This window comes from Rhinichthys klamathensis, unplaced genomic scaffold (assembly GCF_029890125.1).
Source record: "Rhinichthys klamathensis goyatoka isolate OS25496 unplaced genomic scaffold, OSU_Roscu_1.1 h1tg000099l_1, whole genome shotgun sequence".
Taxonomy (NCBI): domain Eukaryota; kingdom Metazoa; phylum Chordata; class Actinopteri; order Cypriniformes; family Leuciscidae; genus Rhinichthys; species Rhinichthys klamathensis.
Window position 1 is genome coordinate 293,677 of NW_026606638.1, and position 6,577 is coordinate 300,253.

The window sequence follows — 6,577 nt, forward strand, 5'->3', positions numbered from 1 at the left end:
TCTTCTTTCATGTAGAGATGTAAGGTCCAACCCTAATCAAACACACATGAACAAGCTAATCAAGCGCTGTGTCCGAAATCGCATACTGTATAGTTGGTACTACATTTGGTTTGAAACTTACTTTGTGACCGTTAAAAAAGTATGTTCTATATGTGTATTCGGACACGTGACAGCTTGAGCTCCTGCCCATTTAATCATGTAAGTGAAAGTGCCCTTTTTGGTCGTATCGCGGTGCCCCGTGGAACATGATTTCGCCCTGCTCCCACAGAGGTCTGTGCACGCCACTGCTCAGGGACACCAAATAGACACCCCGAAATCATCCTTTCTATATGGCAGCTATGGTGTCCATGGAGAGGCATCTCTGGTTAAACCTCTCAAGAATAAGAGAGAGGGACAAGTCATTCTTGCTGGAGACTTTACTTTCTCCTCCTTGTCTCTTTGGCGACACAGTCAATGCTGTCGTCGAGAGGTTTCACAAGGCCAAGAAAGAAACTGGGGATCGAGGTGGCAATCACAGCAAAGCCTTGCCAAGGGCGGACAGATCTGAGGACCGTCATCCGATCGGGTTCAGGAAAGTAGCTTTCCTAAAAGTAGCTTTCCTAAAACGGCTGTAATTATTTGTATTACCAAGATGGCCGCCGTGTGAATCTGACTACCCTTAATCAAATAAATATTGTTCAAAAAACGCAGCATTTCATCTAAACAGAGAGATTAGTATGGATCTGAGTTATCGCATCCGATATGGCTTAGTGGTTTGTGATAAATGGCTTTGTCATTCTTCCTTCTCTCTATATTTCTTCCTCTCTAACACACTCATATATACAGCTTGTCAAATTTACAACCTGGTCCACTGCGGCTAGTCGATTCACTTGATAAAAGCAGTGCAGGAGCAAAGGTGTCTATATATCATCCCCCTTCTCATTTTCTCATTACCTTCCAGCTGATACTGCATTCAGCAGTCTGCCTAACCAACATCCATCAAAACAAGGAACCATTTTTACTGTTTGTATTTGAGGCTTTTCACAAAGCCCATCCTGAGGATAGTGAGATATGATGAGCTCTCATTTTAATATTTCATCCACCCTTAAACATCAAGCCGGTCTGTGTGTATGACTAAGACATATTCAAAAGGATAAAGAATGACTTAGGATAGAGAATGAAACAGAATATTTTGAATTTAAAGGCTTATAGGTTTTAGGACACAGGACACGATAAGGATAATCTGATGTTTCAAAGTGGCAGAGGGCAATCTGAAGATACTCAACCTCTTTGTTGTGATGCAACCCCCTTAGCCATGTTAAAATCACTGCAACACACTAGAGGAGCTTAATGCTTTAATAAAAATGGAGGCAACAGCAATATGATAAGATACAAATGATAAATAAATAAATAATGCATTAATGTTCATTTGTATGTATACTGACATTTTGAGTTTAACATCAATGTTTTATAAATGAACATAAATTGACAAAGAGCAATAGTATATTTTTTAGTACAATAGCATTAATCTACTATGCACTATTTTTTTTAAAGGGGTCATATAATGGTACATGCACTTTTTCAAGTTGATTGTACTGAAATGTGTGTTGGCAGTGCCTGTACACAACCATCATATAATGATAAAAATCCATCAAGTGTTTTTGTTTTAACCTCCTTATATGTTTTCCCCTGCCTCAAATCGAGCTGTTCGTTTTTGTGACGTCAATAAAACGGACGCCCCTCCCACGAATGTTGATTGACAGCAGCGTTTCAACACATCCCCGCCCTGAGCGAGCTGTCATCATAGTCCGCCGTTGTTGATACGCTGGAGCAGAATGGCTAAGCGATTGTGGTGTTCTGTTCTTGGGTGTAAAAACGAACACAGCAGTCATTTTGATGTTCCTAAATCCGAACCGCTGAAGACGCAGTGGCTGAGTTTTGTTTTCGAAGGGAATATTCCCCACGAGTAACGTCACTGCTTTCATGTTTGCGCGATTCGTGAATCATTTCTCACCACCAGACTGCTTTATAAACGAGGGTCAGACTCAGTATAAAGCTGGTTTTGCTAAGAAGCTGCTCCTGAAAAAACAATTGTAAAACTGTATATTTTATATTAATCTTTGCAAATCGCTTCCACGCTTCACGATGAATGCGGCTAAGGTTTACACTCAGGGTACATTACGGCTTGTTTTCTATGTATGACGTTCTCAATATAATTCATAATCCCACATTTATAATGAACAACGCGTTATGGTTATTGTATTATTACAAACTGAGTACGTACGTTATACATCAGTAAACACATAGCGTTAGTACATCTCACTAAGTTACTCTACCCTGCCAGTACACAAAGACATTATGTTAACCAACCATTCAGAAACGTCCTGTTCGAGCCTTAGCTAATTGTCGAACTTCTTTGCGGCCGTCATCTTGTTCCGGGTTGCGACTCCGGTTCAAACTGATACGATTGCACAGATGTGTCCTCATAGACTCCCGCTGCCATTCTTTCTCCAAAATATACCCTCAACTGTTGTCAAGGCAACACTCCACGTGCATTGTGTCTAAACGCCCGCAGAACAGAGGGGCGGAGTCAGCGAAGCTCATTATCATTTAAAGTCATATGCACTGAAACGGCGTGCTGAAAACAGAGCTTTTTTTGACCAGGTAAAATTTGTGTTTTCTTACAATACTAATGAGAATTTTTAATTAAAGTATATTACAAACTTTTCATTTAGACCCTAAAGAATCAAATTAACTTGAATGAAAATGGCATTATATGACCCCTTTAAAGTTTGGGGTCAGTGAAATTAAAATTACTTTTATTTTGCAAGGATGCATTAAATTGATCAAAGTTGCTGAAAAGACATTTATTAAAACAGTTATATTTTAAATGAATGCTGATCGTTTGAACCTTCTATTAATCAAAGAATCTTGAGAAAAAAAAAATCACAGTTTCCACGAAAATATTAAGCAGCACAATCATTTTCTACATTGATAATATTAAGCAATGTGTCTAATCAGCATATTAAAATTATTTCTGAAGGTTCATAAAGACTGGAGTAATGATGCTGAAAATTCAGTTCTGCATCACATCAATAAATGACATTTTGAAATATATTAAAATAGAAAGTTATTTTACATTGTAATATTTACATTTTTATTCATTTAGCTGACGCTTTTATCCAAAGCGACTTACAATTGCTATATCAGAGGGCACACGCCTCTGGAGCAACTAGGGGTTAATTGTCTTGCTCAGGGACACATTGGTGTCTCACAGTGGATTCGAACCCGGGTCTCTCACACCAAAGGCATGTGTCTTATCCACTGCGCCATCACCACCCCAAATGTATAGTTGATAAAGGTCAACACTGGAATTCATACATATGTGATTTTGAGGTTCAAGACACAAGCAAAGTATTGGAAAGTTCCACAATGCTTGGAGATGCTGGGGATTGAACCCAGGACCTCATACATGCGAAGCATGCGCTCTACCACTGAGCTACATCCCCTCGTGATGTATTTCTAATAATATAGAAAATAGACAATGCCATCAGTGCAAGCAATACGTTCATAAGGAATTCTTAATGATTTTTTTTAAATGTAGGTTAAATTCACCCGATAGAACACTATGAAGTGCATTGTGAATTGCTTTCCAAATGAGTCTCTCAAAACATGATTGCCATGAGATGACATGACATGAATTCCATAGTCCTTCGTGTCATCCTCAGCATTAAATCAGGGGATCAGCCCATCCAGAAACAAGCTGAGCTCTGATTTGAACCATTTGACCAAAACAAACAGCCTAAAGGGGCACAGTCTGAGAGCGAAAGAAGGTCAAAGCCCTTCTACTTTACTCCAGGGGGCACTGCATCAGTAACCATCCAGAATACAATGAGAAACACCAACTAAAAGCCTTCGATATTTAGGAGAAGATTACAGAACGATTAGGTAAAACATTACGCTTCCCCCAAAACAGCAGTTTGAATGCACACCAGATGGTCTGGGCGTCATTTGGTCTTGACGTCCACTTTCCAACGGCCCCTGTACACAATAATGTGTGTGTTTGTCTGCAAGAGCAAAAGCAGTCATTTCATGGAGAGTTCAGCATTCATAAAGCAGCAACACAATACACTGGCTTCACACTGATCAAATAATGCATGTGTTGAAATTTATAATAATGCTGCTGTGACTAAAATTTACCACAGGACGTCAAAAGGCCCGAGAGCACATCATTTGATGTTTCTCAGAGCTGTCATCTGGCTGAACAAAGCAGTTCTGTTCATGAGAAAGCATCCATCTTCCTTTTTTATGCAAAGCACACTGTGAAATCTGTCTGTGCCTTGGCATACAGCGTGATTGAATCCCATTAATGCCAAGCTGCATTTATGGTTATGGGCTTATGGAATTAAGCAAACTCAGTCATTAACATAATGAAAACAGTAAGCCTTTACAATAAGGTTTAATAGTTAACACTAGTTAGTACATTAACTAACATGTTCTGACAATGAGCATACATTTGTTACAGTATTTATTAATCTTTGTTAATGTTAATAAATATCCAGCTGTTCATTTTTAGTTCACAGTGCATTAACTAATTTTAACAAATTCAACCTTTAATTTTAATAATGTATCAGTAAATGTTGAAATTAATATTAACTAAGATTAATAAACGCGTAAGTATTGTTCATTCTTAGCTCATGTTAACTAATGAACCTTATTGTAAAGTGTTACCATGAAAACAAAACACTATATATTCATTAACCATTTCAATCATGTCTGACTCTTGCCATACGCGAGAGACTGTCCAATTATCCATTACATGGATTGGGACTCACATGTTCACACCTACAGACAATTTAGCTTCTTCAATTCACCTATACTGCATGTTTTTGGACTGCGGGGGGAACCAGAGCACCGGAGGAAACCCATGCAGACATAGGGAGAACATTCAAACTCCACACAGAAAATGCTTAAAGGTACCACACATGCATTTACTATTAAAACTCTCCAGTCATCTCCTATGAACATACCTGACACCAGCCAATGCTAGGGTTTTGGACAGTACAGAACACGGCTCCAATCTTCCACACTCCAGTCCTTATATTCTTTGGCAAATGTATAAGGTGTTTTTTTTGGGGGTTTTTGCGGTAGATAAAACGAATGAATATTTTCTTTACTGACACACAACCTCTCAATCCAGCCTCTTATAGCCGTTGGCTTACAGTTTAAGATGAAATTGGAGGTTGCAGCTCATCCAGATCTTTGAGGTCCCACATTCAGGTGATTTTCATCCTCCTGTCCTGTCAAAATGCTCACTATCTTCATTGACCAGCCACAGTACTTTACATTCTGCATGGTAGTGGCGTTGTGTCACTGTGCTTTGAAATAATTCTGTGGACATTGTGACCATTTACATCCAGCACATGAGCAATATCCAAAACCAATTGACCAGATTTAGCATGCATTTCAACAATATCTTCCTTGGTTGCAGATGACCACACCATTCATGGCCACTCCTTTTCACTAAAACCCACAAAATAACATCTAATAATACAGCTAGTTTGTGCCACATAGTGATTTATTGAATTATAGGCTGGGAATAAGGAGTGCAAGATTGGTATGACCACTTAGCCAAAAATGACGTCCGCACAATTCATTGCGTCATGACAACTGATACAGTTGAAACGTGGAACAGGTAGTTTTACACACACACACACACACACACACACACACACACACACACACACACACACACACACACACACACACACACACACACACACACACACACACACACACACACACACACACACACACACACACACACACACACACACACACACACACACACACACACACACACACACACACACACACACACACACACACACACACACACACACACACACACACAGACACGACTAGACCAGACCAGACCACAGTTCAGCAGGGTGGAGGTTCGGTGATGCTCTGGGGCTGCTTTGCATCCTCTGGCACTGGAAACCTGCAGCGTGTGGAAGGCAAGATGGATTCATTGAAGTATCAGGAAATCCTTGGAGAAAATGTCAGGGCGTCAGTGAGGAACCTGAAGCTTGGGCGTCATTGGATGTTTCAACAGGACAATGATCCCAAGCATTCCTCAAATTCCACCAAGGCTTGGTTGCAGATGAAGTCCTGGAAGATTCTACAGTGGCCGTTACAGTCACCTGACTTGAACCCCATAGAACATCTCTGGTGGGATTTGAAGAAGGCGGTTGCAGCACGCAGACCCAAGAATATTACTGAACTGGAGGCCATTGCTCATGAGGAATTGGTTAAGATTCCTCAGAAACGCTGCCAGAAGCTGGTGTCTAGTTATACATCCCATTTGCAGCAGGCCATAACAGAAAAAGGTTGTTTACTAAGTACTAAAGATGCTTGTCATGAAGTCATTGTCATTGTCATGAAGGGGTTGAATAGTTTTGAGACTGCAGAAGTCATTAAAAGTTGCATTTTCCGATGATTTTGGAGAAACCACTTGAAACATTTGTTGTGTTAAGCTATTTTAGTTACATTTGTTTGATTTGTTCATTCATTGCAAACAGCGGAAAGTCTGTAA

General features: G+C 39.9%; 1 non-coding gene across 1 annotated transcript; it reads right to left on the reverse strand.

Annotated features, from left to right (window-relative positions):
• Nucleotides 1–3,416: 3,416 nt before the first annotated feature.
• Nucleotides 3,417–3,488, reverse strand: trnaa-cgc (transfer RNA alanine (anticodon CGC)). The gene has a single exon. It is a non-coding gene; the product is annotated as a tRNA-Ala (tRNA).
• Between the last annotated feature and the right edge of the window lie 3,089 nt (nt 3,489–6,577).